This window comes from Narcine bancroftii, chromosome 11 (genome assembly GCF_036971445.1).
Source record: "Narcine bancroftii isolate sNarBan1 chromosome 11, sNarBan1.hap1, whole genome shotgun sequence".
NCBI lineage: Eukaryota > Metazoa > Chordata > Chondrichthyes > Torpediniformes > Narcinidae > Narcine > Narcine bancroftii.
The window spans coordinates 93648089-93671544 of NC_091479.1; the positions used below are offsets into that span (position 1 = coordinate 93648089).

The following is a 23456-nucleotide window of genomic DNA, read 5'->3' on the forward strand; positions in this document are numbered from 1 at the left end:
GAAGAGTGACTCTAGTGATCCTCTCTGCCACCTTTATCGTCCTGTGGATTGACGTTCAATTCATTCCTCTTCAGCAACTGTACAACACTGTGATGCAGCTGGCCATGTTGCTCTTGATAGAGCTCCTGTGGAAGCTTGACATGATGATGGGCTTCACGCTTCAGTCTTTTAAGGAAGTGAGGGGGGCGCGGCAAGATGGCGTAGAAGAAAGACATGTAATTCAACCTTTCCCCAGCTCGATTCTTGTACCCAATTTTAAAAATTACAAAAGTGGTTAAAAATAGTATTTAAAGCCTTCTGAATTAATATGGCTACTAATGTGAAGAAATCTAAAGCTCATCTTCAGAAAAAACTACCTTCTAAAAGTGCGGAAGAATTGAGGCCTACCTACCCAGTTGAATCCTTGGAGTTATCATTGGGAGTCTCCAAGCCTCGGAGGACTCCTGCCCGTTTGAGTTTGATGTCAGCGCCGATCCTGCAGTCGCAAGATGGCATCGGCACATTGGTAAGTTCGGCTGTTGCCAACCCACGTGCATGTGAAGCTGGGCGTGCGGGCGACCCGACCGACAGAGGATCCCGTGAGCCCACAACACTGCCTGGTTGCCCGGGGATGTGCAATGCAGTGTCGGAAGACGCACCTGCGCATTCAGCGGTTCTGTCGGGCATGCGCGGTGCCTCCCGGGTGCGTGAACATTTGGAAAATGTATGGGCTGTGGGGGAGCCCGAATGGCGGCGGCCCGATGAGGTCGGTGTGCCGCCGTCGGGTATCCAAACCCGCAGCCGCACGCACCTGAGGAGGAAGAAGAACTTACCTTGCTGGAATTTACTCAGGAGGAGGAGTCTGAAGTTAGAGAAGGTAGGCTTCAAAAGATGGTTATGGATCCTGGACTGGACTCAGTGTTCACTGTTTTGGAAGGGATTGTTTGTCAAATGGATAATATGTCAAAACAAATGTCAACTCAAATGACTCAAGGATTTATGAAGGTGAAAACAAAACTGAATACTTTGTGTGATGAAATGACAACTATGAAACAAGAAATGACTGTAGTTAAAAGTGATATTAATAGATGTATAAAATCTGTTGATAATTTTTTTTTAATTGAAACAGCTTTTTCTGAAAGTTAAAATCATGTGGAGCGTAATAGGGAAAAAAGGAAAAAGTGGAGGATTCTTTTGTAGACTGGGGGATTTAAAAAATATATGTATTGAAGAAGATTGATTCATTGGAAAATCAAAGCCGGAGGAATAATGTGAAAATAGTTGGTCTTCCAGAGGATATTGAAGGTTCTGATCCAATAAAAAATTTTAAGCATTGGATTCCTGAAATATTAGGCAAGGAGTTTTTTCCCGAAGGTTTGGAATTGGATCGAGCACATAGAATGTTGAGGGAGAAACCACTTCCAGGACAAACACTGAGAGTGGTTTTGATTCATTGTTTAAAATATTAAGATAGAGAGATGATCTTGCTAATGGTGGTACAGAAAGCACGGCAAAGTCAATCTCCATTGATGGTTCAAAATAACAGAATGTTTTTCTATGCCGATTTGAGTCAGGAGGTTATTAAAAGACGAAGGGAATTTAATTCAGCTAAAGACGTACTATGGCGAAAGGGTTATAAGTTTTCCTTTCGTTATCCTGCGAATTTGAAAGTTTTTAATGGAAATTTTCAATCTCAATTTTTTGAGAATGATCATGATGCTTTGGTTTTTGCTAATTCTTTACCAGCATTGCGAAGGAATGGTCAGTTTTCATCATCATCTCCTAAGAGGAGGGTAAACGGGAATGGGAAGAATGGGAAGAATGGAAAGAATGGAAAGAATGGAAAGAAAAAGAGTTGTCACAAAGTCTTCTTGACATTGAAGACCCGGAACTATCATTGGGCTGAATGTATCTATTATATTTGATTGTTCTTACTTAAACAAAGAGTAAGCATCTGGCTGGGGGGGTGGATGACAACAAAAGCTTTGATAGTCATCTGCCACCAGTGGGTTTACCACACCCAGATTTTTAGGGTGCTACTACCTTTGGGTGTTTTTTTTAAATTTTTGGGTTACTTTTATTTTTTTGAGGGGGAGAAAGGGGGAAATTTTTTTTTCTTTCATCTTTTTTTTCTTTCTGTTTATTAAGGGGTTTTCTTTTCTGATTTTGAAGATTTATAAGGAGGAGCATTATTTTATAGTTTGTAAATATTAGTAGTTAGTAAAAATGTCTACTTTGAATTTTGCAACTTTAAATGTTCAGGGATTAAATAATTCAATTAAGCAAAAGAGGGTATTGGCTTATATTTAAATAAAATGAAAATTTATATTGTCTTTTAACCAGAGACCACATTTGACCAGAGAAGAACATTTGAAATTGAAAATAAACTGGGTTGGACATGTGTTTTTTTCTTCTTTTAACTCTAAGGCAAGAGGGGTAGCCATTTGAACTTGAATCATCAGAGGGAAATGTTGGGAGTGTTTTATGAGTGAATTGTAAAATTTTTGCTGAATCTTGGACTTTGTTTAATCTTTATACACCTAACATAGACGATGAGCAGGTTATTTCAGAGGCTTTTTTTATTGTTAACTCGAGCTAATGAAAATATTTTAGTTGGGGGAGATTTTAATTGTGTTTTGGACCCTTTATTGGATAGAAATCCAAAAAGTATAAGGAAATCAAAGATGGCAACACAAATTGGTGTGTTGATGAAAGATTTAAATCTGGTAGATATTTGGAGAAAGGTTAATCCTATAGAGAAAGATTTTTCTTTTTATTCTTCATGACATGATTCATTTTCTAGAATAGGTTTTTTTGGTATCAGCACACCTACATGGTAGAGTATTGCAAGCTGAATATAAAAGTTGAGTTATATCAGACCATTCATTATTATTTTTTTCTTGTGAAAGATCAGAAGTAGTACATTCGTTATATAGATGGACGTTTAATTCAATGTTACTGAAAAACCAGAGTTTGTTACTTTTATTTTAAAAAATATCTCTTTATTTCTGACTGAGAATGTTAATTCTGTAGATAGTCATTTTGTATTATGGAACACTTTGAAAGCTTATTTAAGAGGGCAGATCATTTCTTACGAAAGTTAAGAAACAATATATGGCAGAAAGCTTAAGGTTGGAAAAACAGATTGCTGAGTTAGAGAAAGATTTTCAGAAGGACGTGACAGAAGACAAAAAAGCTGCCTTAGCAAAGTTGAAATTGTGTTATAATACATTACAAACTTATCAGTTTGAGAGTTTAATTAATCGATCTAAACGTTATCATGAATTGGGAGAGAGAGCTCATAAGGTTATTGCTTGGGAAATAAAAACTGAACAGACATCTCGGACTATTAATGTTGTTAAACAGAATTCAACAATTACCTATAAGCCTCAGGAAATGAATGACCAGTTTTATTCATTTTATCAAAAATTATATACTTCTGAGGAGAAGCAGGACAATGGTTCTATTGAACCTTATTTATCTAAATTAATGTTACCAGTATTAGAAGAGAAAGATGTTCAGGAATTGGAATCTCCATTTACAGATTTTCAAATTAAGGAAGCTATACAAGAAATGCCAAATGGAAAGTCCCCAGGGGATGATGGATTTTCTGTGGAATTTTATAAAAAATTTTATGATGATTTATCTAATATATTTGGAGCTGTGTTAAAAAAAGTTATTGAGGATCAGACATTACCAGAATCTTGTTCAAGTGCTTTAATAAACTGTTATCCCAAAAAAAGATAGAGATCCATTAAATGTGTCTTCATATAGGCCTATTTCCCTATTAAATGTAGATTATAAAATTATAGCGAATGTATTAGCTAACAGACTTGCTAAGTATTTACCTAAGTTGATACATACTGCTCAAACAGGTTTTATTAAAAATAGAAATGCATCAGATAATATTCTTTGATTAATGACTTTGGTCAATGCATACCAAAATCAGCCTAACCAGCCTATGGTGGTTACACTAGATGCAGAAAAGGCTTTTGATAGGGTTGTTTATTTAAGGTGTTAGAAAAGTTAAAATTCAGCCCTTTTTTATTGGTTGGGTTAAAGCTTTATATACAAACCACATTGCCAGGGTGGAGACAAATGGTCAAGTTTCTTTAACATTTAAGTTGACTCGTTCAACTCAGCAGGGCTGCCCATTGTCACCAGCAATATTTGCATTGGCTATTGAACCGTTGGCTCAGACTATTAGGCAAAACAATGAAATTAGAGGGATGAAGGTTATGAATGAAGAATATAAGATCAATTTATTTGCAGATGATGTTTTGATATATTTGACGGAACCAAAACAGTCATTGAAGCAGTTACAAGAGTGTTTGTTGAAATTTGGAGAATTATCCTAATATAAAGTTAATTGGGATAAGAGTGAAATTTTACCAGTTGAAATAGGAGACTATTCTGAATTTAAAATTATTCCAAAATTAAAGTGGACAAATAAAATTAAATATTTGGGTGTGTTTGTAGATAATAATTATCATTCATTGTATCAGTTAAATTATGTGCCTATATTAAAACAGATTAAAGTTGATTTGATTAACTTTGATTAGCCGGGTCAATTGTATTAAAATGAATATTTTTCCCAGAATTCAATATTTATTTCAGTCAATACCTTGTTTACTTTCAAAGGGCTTTTATTCAGGATCTGAATAAGACAGTGCGGGACTTTTTATGGAAGGATAAATTAGCTCGAGTGGCATTGCATAAACTTACATGGAAATACGCGTTGGGTGGACTTCAGTTACCACATTTTCCAAATTATTATGAAGCAGCCCAGTTGAAATTTATTAGTAGATTGATGGATTTAGATCAACTCCCTAGCTAGGCTAGGGTGGAAATGGCATGTATTTCTGAGGCTGAGGTACATCAATTTATATTTCGTTGGAATTCGAATTTGTTACATGAATATAATATGCCAGTACTGAAACATTTGTTAAAGATTTGGATTAAAAGAAATATGGTTTTGGGATCAAAAGGTAAATTATCAATTTTAACTCCATTGTATAATAATCAGCTTATTCCTTTTTCAATGTTTAATAATTATTTAAAGAGTTGGGATTCTAAGGGTATAAAGACAATACAGGACTGTTTTGAAGAGGGACAACTTCTTTCTTTTAATCAATTGAGGGAAAGATTTGGTATATCTGTAAATTCTCTATTTGTATATTATCAACTCAGAGCCTTGGTAAAAGATAATTATGGTAGAGAGATGAATTTACCTACTTTGACGAGATTTGAATCTTTGATTTCCTTTGTACCAAAGAAGGGTTATATTTCGGTTATGTACCATTTGTTACAGGATAATATGGATAAACCGGATTGGGAAAAATCTAAACTTAAATAGGAAAGTGACTTAGCGTTCATTTTCCCTGAAGATGATTGGGTGGATATGTATCAGGATAATGTAATTAAATTGACTAATGTAAGGTATAGAATGGTTAATTATAATTTTCTACATCAATTATATTTGACCATGGAGAAATTGAAAAAAATATAGGTTTAGTAATTTGGATTCTTGTTTTAGATGTGGTTTATGCACTGGAACTTTTTTACATGCTGTTTGGTCTTGTGTTAAAGTTCAACCATTTTGGCAAGGAATTAAGGAGGTTTTGGAAAAATTATATATCTTTAAACTACCATTAGATCCAATTATTTTTTTTTTGTTGGGTGATATGGTTTCTCTGAGAGGAATGGGGCTGGATAAAATTCAAATTGCTTTTGTATGTTTAGTGCTATCAGTAGCGCGTAAATGTGTCGCTAGTACCTGGACAGGTAGTACAGAGATTAATATAGCACGTTGTCATAATGAATTGAAAGCTTGTATTGTTATGGAAAAAATTACTTCTAATTTACATGATAACTATTCTTTCTTTGTTGATAAATGGTTTCCATATTTGGAATATATGCATTTAGATATACTTTGAATTGCTATTAATACATAATATTTTTTATAATTCATATTTTTGGCTCCCCTTAAGGAAGCTGGCTAAAGGGGTGGGTGGGTAAGATGTTTTTTTTTGGTTGGGTTGTTGTTTTTTAATATATATATTTCTGTAAATTTAATTTTTGATTGTTATTAGACTGTACGTTATGCTTTTATTATCTTTTAAATAAAGTTTGGGAAAAAAGTCTTTAAGGAAGTACAGTCTGTGTCCATGATCGGTCACTAGTTAAGAGGTCTCTATTGAAATTCATGCTCTTTACTGTCTCCACAACAGTATTATTGATGGGAATACAATCATAGTGAAACAGACCTAATTATATCTACACCCTGTTTTAGTAGCTGATGCAAGTTGTAGCTCCAAAGGCCAGGAGGGAGAATACTAGCCTCAAAGGATTTGTTCCTGCATTCAAACTAGTGTAATGCAGATGATATTCTCAGAATGGAAGCACTGTTATTTCTGTGGGAACTAGTTGAGGCCTACAAATTCTCGAACTGAGGATCATTAATCAATTGCACATTGACAGAGTCCAAAGCTGTTGGATCACAGCTTGTCTGTGAATCGAGAGGTTGGAACATGAGACTGTATGCATCAAAAGCCTCCTGGACTTTGGTCAGTAATGAAATGATAGGTTGCCAGAAAAACCTTTTAGTAACATAGAGCAATACTGCTTGATATGTTCTGACCACTATTACTAATAACCCTTAAGCTAGGCTGGAAGGAGCTGAAGGCACAGAAGCAGAGGAAGAAGGTGAACTTCACAGTTGCTGCTCCATGGTACAGCTTGGCTGTAGTTCACAGCACAGATGATGGCAAAAATCAGGACCAATTCAAATTTAAAGTCATTTCATCTTTTGGCGACCGTTGTTTAGTGGTTGAGTAATTTTAGGGAAATATTTAAGAATAGAAATGCCACAAAACGGTCACAGTTCACTAACTTCAGTGGTGATACAACCACTACACTGGCTGCACTCCTACCAGCCTACTGCAGGGGGTAACCACTGCACCTGCATGTAGGCAACCCAGGAGGCTGGCCCCACCCCTGCCCGCTGTCAATCACCGGCCCGTATAAAGACAAGCCGGCCCTTTGGGGACAGTCAGACATGTGGAGCCAGGAGTGTACTGAGACCTGATGCGTACAAGTTTAAGCTAATTAAAGCCTGTTGTACAGTCTGCGGACTTTGCATCAGAATTAATCGTGTGGCAGTGCTCACAATTTCTGGCTCATGGGTCAGTCTTTGGGTATGCAGTCCTGGAATTAAGTCATTTCCCAATCACTTGCCAGACTGCTCTTTGTTTTCTATTGGCAGCCAATCTTTCTTTCATGATCATATGTCACCTCCTACTGCATAAGCTTTTATTTTCCACACCAATATTTGAGGCAACACCTTATCAAATGCCTTCTGGAAGTATAGTACAATAACAAACCTTCCCATTATGAGATAAATTTCTTCAAATTCTTAAACAGCTCTCGTGAGGCTCTGCTTGTTCAAAATTCGTTAATCTAAATGATCTATTTTCTACATACTTGGCTATTAAATGAACCACTAAAAAAACTAAACTATGTTTACAACATGACTGATGTTTTCAGCAGTGATTAAAAAGGGATGTGCCTCCCACCAACTGTTTAGATTACTGAACTGTAAAATGAAGTAGGAAACATTCAAGGAATCCACCACTAAATCCAGTTCATGTAACAGTATCTCCTGGAGGGCAGTTGTTATTTAATCTAGCAAAAAAATATATTAAATCATGTTAATTGCAATGACTTGCTGGTTTAGTTATATTGTGTCTGAAGTAAGATTAAATTAAAATCAATTAGAACAACAAAATGTCCACATGATTCCTGAACACTTTATCTTTTTATATCATAGCAAATTTAACATCCAGTCTCTTAAGAAAGATTTATTTTTTGCAAAGATTAGTTAATACAGAAAATATCAAATACCTCTAATCAAATGAAGCACAGATAGATAAAGATAGGTGCTATCGTGCACAATGCAACAGGAAAAAGGTCATATTCAGTTTCTACAATTCAAGCACTGCACATTAAGCCAAAAACTGCATATTATGTATATTTAACGTATTTGATGTCTGCAGGTGTTTGTCATACATCAAGATAAGGACACCACAACTCAGGCCACTTCCAAATCTATTTGATGTGCTCAACCATAATCTGTCAAAGGTTTCACTGCCTGAGGTGCCTCAGATATGGATGGTCAGGAGAGACTACAATATTTACTGTTCCCAAGGACAATTTCATACATTTGGTGGAATTAACTTTGATGAGCTGCTCTGCGAAAGGAAAATCTGTTGTGATTAACTAATCATTGCTTTTATCCATAGCAGAGGTGGATTGTCAGAGGTGCAGTAATTTGTTACATGTGTGAGTGTGTGGTTAATGTCAGTGAATGATTCCTAAACAATAAACCCACCATCTGCATCACTGACCTCAGGCATGTTCCCATAGTTGCATCATTCAAAATTTCTCACAAGCATGGCTCATATCTAAAATGTATATAGTCTGGAAAAATTTTACCAACTCTTAGTGACGCTGCAAGCTGCATACCTGTCCTTTGCACCTTGAATGCACTCCCAGCTATCAACAATCTCAACCTCATCAGCCAAATATAAAGCCTCACATGCCAGTTCCACACCAATATAATGGCCCCACCTGCCTGCTGTCAATCACTGGCCTGTATAAAGATGAGCTGTCCCTTTGGGGACAGTCAGACATGTGGAGCCAAGAGTGTACTGAGACCTGATGCGGACAAATTTAAGCTAATTAAAGCCAGTTATAATGGCCCCGATTAACCTGATGCATTGAGTTCTGTCAATTACTCAAGATGATTGAGTAATTATTGTTCCAATAAATTCTAATTATGAAACAGCATCTAACAATAATACGATTCAATTTTTAAAACTCCATCTTCTTTTAACCATCTAAAGTTCTCTAAATCCATCAAATAACTGCAATTTCTCTTCTTTAGAAAAAAATTGTGGGTGGCACAGTGTTACAGCCTGTAGATCCACTGCCTCACCCCACCAGGGACCACGTGCAAACCTGTCCTTGGGTGCTGACTGGGTGGCATTTGTCCATTTTCCCTGTGACCGTGTGAGTTTCCACTATGTGCTCAGATTTCCTCCCACCATTTCCTCAAAGGCATGAAGGCTGGCAGGCTCATTGGCCAGTGTCCATCGGCCCTAGTATGTTGGCGAGTGGCCCAATCTGGGGGAAAGCTGATGGGATATGGGGATAGATATGCAGTCCATTCCTTCACAGAATATTACTCAGACAGATTTCTGGCATCAAACTTTGACTGAATTAAGATATCCGACTGATTAAATAATTCTCATCACACAACCAGGCCCTGCTTCGTTATTGCCCATGGCTAGAGGTTGGAAAGAATGATATTTGTGCATTAATATATTTGTGCATTTACTGTGTTTTTTTTAAGCTGGTGACTGCTAGAAGTGACAGTTTCCAACATACTTTTGGAATCATGTTTCTTCAGCCTTCCAGAGTAGTTGCAGAGATTAGGTCAGGAACGTGTGTAAATTTTACCTCTGAATATTCTACTGTAACTTTGGTGGCTCGGCAATGGGTCATTGGTGGAGAAAGCAGCTCAGGCAGAGCCAAAAAGAAACATTAGAACAAAATAGCAAAGTCTGGACCAACTTCTTAAAAAAGCATCCATCAGGAAGTCACAGTCTTTGCTTTCTTTGTTATCTGTAACACCCTTCCAGATGATCCCTGATGGTTGAGCTGTGTGCAGTGGTTTCTTTTTTTTAAAACATCTGACTGACTCAAAAACCAGTAATTATTTTCTTTTCTTCCATTTAACGATAAAATCTTATTCTTATCCAAAACTCAGTTGTCCATAAGAGGAACTTCCATCCTTAGGATATTTCTCAAAACCAATCTCCTTCAGCCCTAATATTTCCTCATATGCCTCAGATCACTTGTCAAGGGTTGTCTACCCTTAAGTCCTTTTTCCACTGGCATCCCAGTTAATTGGCCGTGCAGTGTCCCAGGATAGGAAGTCGTTTGGGCTGTTTCCACTGGGCCACCTTTAACCAGGACAGTAGCTGCTTTTCCCCTGAATGCAACTCATCCCCAGGGATCAGAGCATCTACCTTCGAATGGAATGGAATGGAAGCTTTCCTTTTTGCACTGGTTTAATCAGCATGCCTGGATCAGCTGATGCCAGGGACATGAGTAAGGGTAGAGGCCGTCAGTTCCTGGTGTGATTTGATGTCATTTGACGCCTGTGTGCTGATTGTTTTCCTTTTTCACTGGATCCTTAACCAGTTAATTCCTGGGACAAGGCTACAGTGAAAAAGGGCCTGATAATTATGCTCATTTGCCACATTAATAGTCATTATTAACATCATTATTATACAAAGATGCAATCTGAAAATCTTCCAACATGTAAATTGCTTTACAATGACCAAAAACGTCCTCTGGATTCTATAATTTACCAAGATCTATTATTTGTTCTGTCAGATTTCCAATTTCATTTTTATTGTCAGAGTACACATGACCTTGAGATTCTTTTCTTTCCTGTAAGTGAGGCAGAATTACCATTAATTGGTAGGGCAAAAATAAACTGTACATAGTATAAATATGTAGGCAAATAACTGTAAACAGATAATAAATGTAAACAAGCTGATTGTGCAATACAGAGAGAACATAAAGAAAATCAATAGAGTGAACAAGTAAAAGTCCTTAAATGAGTCTCTGATTGAGTTTGTCGTTGAAGAGTCTGACGGTGGAGGGGTAGCAATTGTTCCTGAACCTGGTGGTGCGGGTCTTGTGGCACCTAGACCTCTTTCCTGATAGCTTTTAATATAGTATGCGGGAGAATCAAGGTAATCCAAAAGGAAATACAGCTAAACAAGGAGGGAGTGCATTTCTGACTAACAGTGAAGTAGAGTTCGGCATAACTACTACAATCATGAGGAAGAATTTAAAAAATGAAATTTATGGGAATACTCATCATGCCATAGATAGCGTTTCTCCGGAGCACAGTGCACACACATACACATGTTATACGTAGTAATCACATACATACAACAAAAATGTAATACAAAATAAATCTGTATAATATGTTCTAGAATAATTTAATCAGTGTAATTTATTAGGAGACCCAAGGTTACATGATAACATTCATCAATCTCACAGCCTGCAGTGTAAAAGTTATTTCCCAGTCTGGCAGGCCTGATTTTGATACTTCTGTATCTCCTACCTGATTATAGCAAGTCAAATATACTGTGTGATACGTGATAAGTTTAAGTGATTCTCCCAGAGAATGTCCTCAATAGAGGGTGGGGTGGGCACACTGATCTTCTTGGCCATTTTGATGATCCTCCGAATTGACTTCTGGTCCGATGCTTTGCAGCTACCAATAATACACCCACAAAGGACATTCTCATTTGTGCTCCTATAAAAGGTTGCCAAGATGGGGTCCAGTAGCCTTGTTGTCCTCAACCTCCCCGGAAAGTCTAGGCACAGCCGTGCCTTCCTGACTAATGAGAGGTGTTGTTGGTCCACTTTATGCACAGCAAAAAACTTTGTGCTCTCCACTCTCCCCATACGGAGTCATTGATGTGTGATGGAGAGTGGTCAGTCTTGGTCCTCCTGAAGTCCACATTCATCTCCTTTTTTCTTGTCCTTATTGAGAGACTAAGGTTGTTGTTCTCACAGCATTTAATGAACCTCCCAACCTTCTCTGAGCCGGCTCATCATTGTTGCCAATAAGTCCAACTACAGTTGCATCATCTACAAACTTTGATGATTCTGTTTGAGCTGACTCTGTCAGTCCAAGTTGTCAGTCAGTAGTATGAGCAGTAGTGAGCTGAGCGCACAGTCCTGAGGTGTGCCAATCCTCAGCAGAATGAGATTTTGCTGCCATCCCAGACTGACTCTGGTCTCTTGGAGACGAGTCCAAGATCCAGTTGAGGAGAGAAGTTGAGTCCCAGCAAGGGCAGTTTATCCACCAGCCTCTGAGGTTCAATTGTGTTGAACACAGACCTGAAGTCAATGAACAACAGTGAAACACAGAAGTCTGCAGATGCTGTGATTGCAGTCAAAACGCAGAAATGCTGCAAGAACCTAGTCCATCTCACCAAGTCCATAGCAGCCTATCATATGAAGCATCATTCTCTCAGTGGATCAGGGCAAACTATAGCATCATCTGTGGATTAATTTGGACTGTAGGCAAAGTTCTCTTTCCTCCTGTAAGTAGCCCCTTAAAATTATTCCTTTTGATAAGCTGTTGGGCACATTTCCTCAAGATTCTCAGCACAGCTCAAGGTCTTGCTTTGCAACCCACTGTAAATAAAATATGTTATTGTTGTTGTGTTCCAAATTAATAAATACTCATCAATTAGGAACCTGGTTGTAAATTTGAATAAATCCAGCAAAATAAATAATGGATAGAAATTTATTTGTTCGGATATCATCTACTGACTTAATAATAAAAAAATGTAGAGAACGCCAAAGTGGCAAGTGATAAATGTTCTGAAATAAAACTTTAATGATGTGATAAAGTAGAAACCACCACAGTTTCAAACTGTGTGTCCTGTGAATGAATGAATAACTAATTGTCATACTCCTGAGCTTATCTATTAAACAAGGCCTCTGTGGATCTGTAGCCAAGAAAGGAGTCACCAACCTCCAGAGATGAGAAAATACTGACTGATGTTTACGAGTAGAACATCCATTAAGAAATGCAAGATGCATTGTCTGGACAACTCCCCTGAGTTAATAATTCCAGTCCCATCACAATTTGAAATTTCAAGTCCATTGAGAATCCCAAAAGTTAAATTAACAGCGGCTCCAGTTCAGTGGTGGAGACGTTCCTTTCGGAGTTACGGTATATCTGTAATTTTGCCTCAAGAGCAGATACAATATGTTTTGCAGTATCTTCTCATTCTGATCCTAGTTTTTTTCCAATTATTCCATCAGACTTGTATTGAGGGTCATAGATCTGACATTCTCCAAAGTATTTGCCCACTCAAATAATAGCAATTAAAATATTGAACATTTTTAAGTACATCGCCGCCAGTATTTGAGAACTACAAAATAAAACAACCCATTTAATTAGGATCATTCTACCATTTTAAGCCTTCATTCCCCTCATCACCATCATACTCTATATGCAGTATTTACCATAAGACCATAAAGCAAGAAGACCAAGGACCAGAATTACGCCATTCAGCCCATCGAGTCAGCTCAACCATTCAAATCATGGCTGATGTACTTTTTTCCTTTCAAACATATTCCCCTGCCTTCTCCCCATAACCTTTGACACATTTATGAATCAAGAACCTATTAACCTCTGCTTTACATATACCCAATGACCGCAACCAATTCCACAGATATATAGTTTATTGTCATCTGATTGCACAAGTACAAGTTGACAAAACAGCGCTACTTGTCCTTGGTGCAAAGCATGCAGACACACAACCAGACATAACATACATACAGAACAGTGGCACAGTTGGCATAGCAGTTAGTGTAATCCCTTTACAGTGCCAGCGATCGAGACATGTCCTGGGTCGAATGCTGCACTGTCTGTTAGGAGTTTGTACTTTCTCCATGTATGTGTGGGTTTTCGCTAGGGCTCTGGTTTCCTCTCACCGTTTGAAACATACTGGGGGTGTAGGTTAATGGAATATAAAATGGGGGTATGGGCTCGTGGGTCGAAATGGCCTGTTACCATGCTGTATGTTTCAATTTTTAAAAATATATACTGGACAAGTATTCATTTATACAAATAAATACATAAATATTGTTTCATAAATATGATTGTCTCAGATGGTTAGTGTGAGAAGTTCCTTTAGTCATTCAGCATTCTCACTGCCTGTGGGAAGAAGCTGTTCCCCAGCCTGGTGCCGCTGGCTCTGATACTCATGTATCTCTTCCCCGACAGGAGCAGCTGAAAAATGCTGTGTGCAGGGTGGAAGGGGGTCCTCAACGATTTTGTGCAGCCTCTTTAGACAACGATCCAAATAGATCGCATCAGTGGGAGGCAGGGTTCTCGCTGCCATTCCTATGGTCCTGTGGATTACCTCTGATCCATTTCTCTACAGCAACCATACCACACTGTGATGCAGTAGAGCTCCCGCAGAAGGAGCTGGCTGAAGAAAACTTTTCTCATCTACATTCTAAAAGGTTGTCTTTTATTCCCAGGCTGTGCCCTTTGGTTCGAGACTTTCTCACTACTGGAAACATCCTCTCCGCACCACTTCATCTTGTCCTTTCGAGATTTGGAATGTTTTGATTAGATGCGCATCATCCCTCTAAACTCCAGTGAGTGCAGGCCCCAAGTCACCAAATGTTCCTTGTACCTAAACCCTCTCATCCCCGGATTATTTTTATCATTCTCCTCCAAGCTCTCTCCAATGTCTGAACATCCTTTCTTAGATATGGGGCCCAAAACTACTCCCAATACCCTAAAATCTGAAGTTCTGTGAACAATTTGATCTTTAAATTTAAGGAAGAATGTGCTTACAGAAAAAATAATTATAAGATTGATCACTGGGAATGCAAATATTGCAATGTGAAGATGTTACGGGTTATAGTCACAAAATGAGAAGTGAGGCACATCAGATTCTAAAGGGGGTTGACAGGATGGATGCTCAGAGAATGTTTCTCCCTGTGGTGATATCCAGAAAAATTGAGTGTAAATATGTGCCATGCATTTTGGATAGAGATTTTTTTTAATTCTTAGAGAGGAGTGTATGCTTAGAATTAGGGTTAAACAGCTGTGGAGGTGGAGTCATTGAATAAATTGAAGGCAATGATTGGCTTTCATTTAAACCACAAACGAGGCAAGAATCATAATGCGAGAGTGGAAAAGTGATGTTGAGGCCCAGCCAGAGGCTGACTGGATTGAATTCTTCTTCGATCGCCTGCTCCACAGTTGCTAGCCCTTTTGATGGAAATAAGGTTCACCCTTCATTGTGTCACAATGACCAGAGTGAGAACTTCAGCAGCTACCTTGATTCTCCCTCTAAATTTGAGCCACTTTAAAAAAAATAGGAAATAGCTGCATGATAAAATTTTTAAAAAAGCAAGTCATTGATTAAAGTGAAGTTACCTGATGATTCTTGAAATACCAGCAGTTGGATGCAGAGCTTATTCTTGATGCTGAACTCATTTAGTTCCACAATATCATATATTTATACAGCATTAAAACAGACCCTTCCACCCAACTTGTCCATGCCAGCCAAATGCCTTCCTTGCCCCATTTAGCCCATATCCCTCTAAACCAGTAGTTTTCAACTGCCCACAAACTCACATTCCACCTTAAGTAATCCCTATGCCACAAGTGCTCTGTGATTAGTAAGGGATTGCTTAAGGTGGTATATAAATGGAAATAAAAAAGGTTTTAATCATACCTAATTGACTCGTTATGTGCACGGTTTCATAACTCCAAAGGAAATGGGCCAATGACAATTTTTCTCAAGCAAAATATTTCAGTAACAATTGAATCTAGAGCAGTGGTCCTCAACCTTCCCTTCCCATTCACTTATCATCTTAAGCAATCCCTTACCAATTACAGAGCACTTATGGCATAGGTGTGAAACCATTTTTTTTGTGGGGGGGGGTTGTTTGAAAACCACTGCTCTAAACCTTTCCTATCCAATGCCTTTTAAACATTGTATTGGTAGTTACGTGCTCCTATCACGTCCAATGACGAAGCTGGCATGAAATTAATGTTGCACTGAGATTGGTACAATGATGTGGATGAGCCATCGGCTTCACATACTATAGAGCCATGTGTCACACAGACTCCATGCTGGAAGTTATGAGGTGTATGTGGCATAAAAAAATACATACTATGGAGCATTATTTGTGAATCGTTGATTTACTGCACATTCTGCTTACTTCATGTGGGCCAGACCTGAAGCTTTAATGTCCTTAAGAAGAGTACCAAATACATTTTTTATTTCCCTTTGTATCCTCTGAAGAATCAGCTTTGCTGCAGTAAGACTAGACCGGAATTCTAATGACCACAGTTGTGAGGAAATGATCTGATTTAATGCTGGTGCAGATGACACAAATCCCTGAAGAACAGCAGAAATGAAACATATTTCAATATTCATTATCTGTATTGTTTTTAGACTGAACCATTTAAAAGATCCAACTTACAGGATTAGATATTACTGTTATCATTGAATAGATTTTTCAGAATGCTCTCTAGTTGCATTCATGAACTCAGTATTTGAACAAACTGCTGAAACATAAATATTAACAAATACATTTATTTGTAAACTTGATCATAAAGTCAAATGAGATTTCAATTCGGTCAGTCAAAATACAATGCAATGAAGTTTCTAATTGGCACCAGAATCATTGCTAACCCATAAAAATTGAAGAAAAGGATAACTATTGACCTGAGAAAAATGCCACCTTTTACAAATCTGAAGCCACTTGTTTTCCCCTCCCACTGCCACAGGTAGCATGGGAGATGACACAGATTGATGGAGTTATGGACAGTGTAGAGGACTATCAAAGAATTCAACAGCACATAGATTGGCCACAGATATGGACAGAGAAATGGCAGAGAGAGTTTAATCCATAAGTTGTATCTCAGGATGCTAAATGTAAGGGGAAAGTATAAAGTTAATGGCGGGACAACAGCACTGATGTGCAGAGGGACCTGGGAGTTTAAATCCACAGCTTCTTGAAAATGGCTACACAAATGGCCAGAATTGACATGCACCTAAGTAAAGGACTGGATCCACTGTAAATCGCCTATCGTCACAATCGCTCCACAACAGATACAATATCACTGGTTCTCCACTCAGCTTTGGATCACCTAGAAAACAGCAACTCATACGTACAGCTGCTCTTCATCCACTACAGGAGGACCAGGAACAACCATCCTCCACTACACATCAACAACTCTGTGGTAGAGGGAACGCAGAGCACCAAGTTCCTTGTACCTATCGCTGAGACTCAGCATCTCCTCAACAACAATTGCACTTCCTGAGAGGTCTAAAGCAGACAAGGCTATTGGCCCCCATCATGTCAACCTTCTATAGGAGCTTTATCGAGAGTGTCATGGCCATTTGTATCACAGTGTAATAAGGTTGCTGCAGATAAATGGATTGGAGGTCAATACACAGGACCACAAGAGTGGCAGAGAGGATCACTGGAGTCTCCTTCACCCCACCCCCATCAATGTGATCTACTGGAATCGTTGTCTGAAGAGGGTGTGTAAAATCATTGAGGATCCCTTCCACCCTGCACACAGCATCTTTCACCTGCTCCCAACGGGGAAGAAATACAGGAGCTTCTTCACGCAGGCAGTGGAGAATGCTAAACAACCAAAGGAACTGCTCATACTAACCATTCAAGACTCTCATATATAAAAAATAATATTTATTTATTTATTTGTATGGCTGAAATACTTGTACTGCATATGTATTGTTTGTATACATGTTGTGTCTGGTTGTGTGCCTACATGTTTTGCATGAAGAACTAGGGATTGCTGTTTCACAAGTACAATCAGATGACAATATACTTGACTAGACTACAGTTCACCCTTCAACACCACTATTCCTTTGGTGGTGGTCAACAAGCTGCAAACCCTGGGCCTCTACACACTCCTCTACAGCTGAATCGTTGACTTTTTCATCAAAAGACCACAGTTAGTACAAATTGGAAACAACATGTCCTCCTCTCTGACGATCAACACAGGCACACCTCAAGGATGCATGCTTAGCCCACTGCTCTACTCACTCTACATTCATGACTGTGTAGTGAAGCACAATTCAAATTCTACCTACAAATTTTCCAATGACACCACAGTGGTCAGCAGAATCACAGATGGCAATGAGGTAGCATACAGGAAGGAAATAGATCAGCTAGTTGAGTGATGTCACAACAAAAACCTTGTACTCATCGTTAGCAAAGCCAAAGAGATGATTGTAGACCTTAGGAGGAAATCAGAAGAACATGAACCAGTCCTCCTTGAAGGGTCAGCAGCGGAGAGGGTCAACAACTTCAAATTCCTGGATGTCGACATCTCCGAGGATCTGTCCTCGGAGCATCCACGCCAATGCATTTACAAAAGAGGTTTGTCAGCAGCTATGCTTTGTGAGGAATTTGAAGAGATTTGGTATGTCACTGAAAACTAAATCTTCTACAGGTGTACTGGTGGAGAGTATTCTGGCTGGTTGGATCACTGTCTGGTATGGAAGTGCCAACGCTCATGACAAGAAAAAAACTCCAGAGGTTTGTTAACTCGGCTTCTCCCTTCTGCCATCAGATTTCTGAATGAACAGTGAACCACCATAACTGCCTTACTTGGACTTTTTTATTTTTCTTGCACTATTTTATATATTCATGTAAGGTGGTTTATACAAACATTTCAACAAAGTTTGAGACATGTTCATGATAATAAATTCTGATTCTGATTCTGAAGTAGATATGGTGATAATGAAGGCATAAGGTACTCTTGCTCTTTCATGACATTGACTATATAAGTGTAAGGAGCTGTATTGGAGCTGTCGAACACTGTGGTTTAGCAGCATTGTGTGCATTTCTGGTTGCTACATTAAAGGAAGGATGTATAGACTTTGGAAAGAGTACAGAAGAGATTTACCAGGACACAGGCTGGATTGGAGAGTATGAGCTATGAAGAAAGGTTGGCCAACCTTTGTTCTCTCTGGACCTTTGGAGGGTGGGGGAGGCCTGATAGAAGTTTATAAAATTACAAGAGGGATTGATAGCATAGACCAGTGCTTCTCAACCTTTTTCTTTCCACTCACATACCACTTTAAGTAATCACTATGCCATAGGTGCTCTGTGATTAGTAAGGGATTGCTTAAAGTGGTATGTGGGTGGAAAGAAAAAGTTTGAAAATCACTGTTTTAATCGTACCTAATTGACTAATTATGTGCACAGTTTCATAACTCCAGAGGAAATGAGCTAATGGCATTGTTTTTTCAAGCAAAATATTTCAGTAACAATTGGATCTAGAGCAGTGATTCTTAACCTTCCCTTCCCTTTCTAATCACAGAGCACCTATGGCATAGGGATTACCTAAAGTGGTATGTGAGTGGAAGGAAAAAGGTTGAAAAACACTGGCAAAGACAGTCAAAATCTTTTTTCCAGGGATAAAAATGTGACAAACAAGAGGACATACATTTAAAATGGGGTAGGGGTGGGAGGTTGGGAGTTTAAAAGGAAATGTCCAGGGCAAGTTTTTTTTTACACACTGGAATGGGCTGATGGTAGTGGTGGGATGTGTTACAGTAACAGCATTTAAGAGGCTCTTCGATAAACACATCAATATATCGAGAATAGAGGGATGTCTATCGTGTGCAATCAGCTGAGTTTTAATTTATTTGGGCATCATACTCAATGCTGACATCATGGCTGAATAGCCGGTTCCAGCGTTATACCCTTTTGTGATCTATGTTTTAAAACTTTAGAGGTAGAATGCATTCCATCTCAGGTTTACAACTTGGTAGCAATCAACTTCAATTACACTTCACCACTTATTGTCCACATTTGGGAAAAGGACGATAGGCTTTCAGTCTCCAAAAAGCTAATGCCTGAATTCCAGAGAAATGTAATGGACATGTACCTCACCACAGTACAATTCCACAAGAAATGCAGGTAACAACACACACTACTATACACAGCCCAGTCAACATTACTATGCGGGTGGATGTCCTCAAATGCACCCACCCACAAAAATTCATCTTTATCTTTCGTTTGCTTTATTATACCATGCAAGAGATTATCCTATCTAAGAGGTCCACATCAGAGCCAGTCATAGTTGAGACACAGAGATGCTATAATCTGGAGCAAAAAGTTTAGGGTTGAGAATGAATGGTCAACCTTTTCATAGAAATATGCAAATTTGGCCACTTGAGACTGCCCATCTTTAATTAAATCATGGCTGATCCTATATATCCTGCTCAGCTGTTGAAAGGAATGAGACACAACACTGAGTGAAGGAAAGCAGAAAACAAAACATTAATTTTGACAACTACAACTGAAAGTAGATTAAATGAAGCACAAGTTTCAGAGGGGTTTTGAAAAATCTAAACCATTACCAAACAAATGTTGACTCTAAGCCACATTAGGGGAAAACAAGGAAGGCAGAAATATAGTATTGAGGAACTTCCTACAGGAAGGGAAATTACTCCCCACCACCCCCATCTGCCCAACAAACCAGATCAAATCAAAGTTCAGCACGTGATATCCACATCATAGCTATCTGCAGCTGGGATTCCAATATTTATCACATCAAGCTGACAACTCCTTTCCCTGCTGCCACCATGCATTATCTTTGGGCTTACCAATTAGGTTAACTGGGACTAGCCTCTAATAACTTTTGGGTCTTGATGAAGGTCTCAAGTCTGAAATGTTGGTTATGTATCTTTATCTTTGCTATATAAATGTGGTGAAACCACTATTGTATATATTTGCATGCCATATGTAAATGTCATGGCCTTTCCTGTTTGACCCTGTTCTCACTGGCCAGCTCGTGACTCCTCACCCATCCTTCCCCATAAAGGCTGTCACGCCACAATCCTGCCCCCCAGTTTGAGTCTGGGTCAGTGTGAGCGACCAACCACAGGGATGCCGTCCATCTCTTGTAAATAAAAGCCTTCGGTCTCGGCAGTTTCAGTCTTTGTGTAATTGATAATGCATCAATAAAGTACACTGTTTGACATGTGTCTATCGAGGAACATTATTCAGGCCCTATTTTCTTTATTTTAATGTAATATTGTTTACTAACCATCTTATTTTTCATTCAGTTATCAACAGTAACTGACAAGGAAAAAATAAAGAGAAAAGATGCAGGTCTTGCTGAATGGTAAATTCTCGCAACAGCCTTGCTCCTTTGGTTTATGCCTTCATTAAATATTCTTTGGAGACTCTCTCCGATTCTTTTGATTCTTTATTTATTTCATCTCTCATTACATTAGACAATTCTAGCCTGTCAAAAGGATTGAGTTTATAGAGAAACAATGTAAATGTATGGAGCTAGCCCCATAGCTGAGAATATACATTTAATATAAACGCTGCAAAGAGACTAAAAGAAAGGTCAATTCTTTTAGAACGTAAACTGGTTCCTGAATATCTTTTGTTAGGAGATACCCAACAACTCCATTGGATCTTAGCAAAACACTGGAACTTCCATTGGCAACTGAAAAACAGTAGCCAGAATTATGCTCGGGTACTTCCCATTGGGTGTAATTCTTCTTTGGCTTAGCTTCACGGATGAAGATTTATGGAGGGGTAATGTCCACATCAGCTGCAGGCTCGTTTGTGGCTGACAAGTCCGATGCAGGACAGGCAGACACGGTTGCAGTGGTTGCAGGGGAAAATTGGTTGGTTGGGGTTGGGTGTTGGGTTTTTCCTCTTTTGTCTTTTGTCAGTGAGGTGGGCTCTTCTTCAAAGGAGGTTGCTGCCCGCCCAACTGTGAGGCGCCAAGATGCACGGTTTGAGGCGAGATCAGCCCACTGGCGGTGGTCAATGTGGCAGGCACCAAGAGATTTCTTTAGGGAGTCCTTGTACCTCTTCTTTGGTGCACCCCTGTCACAGTGGCCAGTGGAGAGCTCGCCGTAGAACACGATCTCGGGAAGGCGATGGTCCTCCATTCTGGAGACGTGACCTACCCAGCGCAGTTGGATCTTCAGCAGCGTGGATTCGATGTGTAATTAAGACTGTTCTTAATCACAATTCCATTTTGTTCTGGATATTCTGATGATCATTCGCACTCCTTTTGACTGTAATCTTCCATGTCTATTCGATCCCATTTTTGCCTCCTCTTACCCTGCTCTATTCACCCCTTTTACTGTGGCAAACTTTCTCTCTAGACATTAGATCAAGTAGATGCACAGTACCTTCTGAAATTTTATGTAAAATGAATTGACTGCAGCTGGTTAAGCCTGTAAAGGAAATCTAATGCAAATTTCACCAGAACAAACTGGCAACGTTTCTCTGCACAATCTTAATACTTGATTTCATGCATGATTGAACTTCCAACTCTATTTTTTTTTCAAGATAGTTAAGTTCAACAACAGCACAAAGTCATCTATGAAAAACAACTGCAGAGTTTTTCAAAGCAGTCATTGCAAGGATATACCTCGAGGATAGCTTTCACTAATGAAGACATCAAATGGAACAATCCGAAGAAAATTCTGATGACGGGTCATTGACCTGAAACAGTAACTTTGTTGATCTCTCTGCAAATGCAATCTGAACTGCCAAGTATTTCCAGCATTATCTACTTTTATTTTGGAGAAAAATTTCCCTTCACTTTTTTTTTGTTTGTTCCATAGAATTTCCTTTTGCTGTTTTGTCTTAGAAAACAGATTCCAAATGAAATTCATTTCACCCAGCTCTCCTGCAGTGTTCAAAAGTATTTTAAACTGTTTTAGGTGTTGTACTAAAATAACTGTGGAATATTACCAAGTTGCAGCTAATACTACAGTAAATACAGTGATATAATTCCACTCGTTACTAGAAGTGACAGGGTTAAATTTGTAACAGGCTAAGGGGAAAGATCAAGGGAAAGCAATTCATTGGGGAATGGATATTAGCCAAATGGCCATTTGATGAATCACTCTTTAATTTGATGATAAGGGCTTTGTGTATATATAAAATTAAATGCTGTCTTCAATATTTTAAGGAATAAAATTGAATATACATTTTTGTTTTCCTGGTTCAGAATAATTGGATGTAATATATTTGAGGAGTTTATCATTTTCAAAGCAGATGCAGGTACTTTTTAAAGATTAGTGTCTACCTTTTGACTTAACCTAGAATCCAGAATCTAAGGCCAGGAATGGAACCTTCAGGTCCAAAGCTCACACAATCTGGTACTTAACTGAAATAATGTTAGTAAATTGGCAACTCAGCAGCAAAGCAGACTTAAATTTCAGACTTTTTCCCATTGGACCCCACTGGTCCTGTTAAACAACGTTGGGCATATGAGTACTTGGTCATTCTGAAAGCAATGAGGTTGCTGGAACCCTACTTCAAAAAAGGTAGACTGAAGCAGCCCTTGGGGCCAGTACATGCCTATGTAGTGTCCGACTCACATTTTAGCCAACTGACCCATGAAGCAAATGATGAATCCGACCTGACACATTGGCTATCTAAAAATGGACATAGGATTAACAAATCTTGTGGTTTAGCCTGTCAAAATTTGCAGAAAGCAAAGTTGAAATAAGAAATTTATCACAGAATCAAAGATTGATTTGTCAGGTGGCAGTTTAATGTCCATTTCCCTGATCTTTCCTCTTAACCCTCAGCAAGGGCTCAGGCCCCAAAATATCTCTAATATACTGTATCTTTACCTCCCGTAGATGCTGTGTGAACTGCTGAGTTCCTCCAGCATTTCTGTGTTTTTACTAATACTTATCACATCCCTTCATTGAAAAGCTGATCTGGTGAAAAGTCAGGAGATAACCCCAAATTTATAAAGTCAGGAGATGCTGCCATTGTTGTCATGGTCCCGATTAGGCCCATGTGTGAAC

The 23456-nt window shown here is 38.7% G+C and overlaps 1 long non-coding RNA gene across 2 annotated transcripts in view; it reads right to left on the minus strand.

The window, feature by feature from the left end:
- The window catches only part of LOC138745630 (uncharacterized), a 101717-nt gene that overhangs the window by 59263 nt on the left and 18998 nt on the right, over positions 1 to 23456 (minus strand). The gene's annotated exons all lie outside the window — the stretch shown is intronic.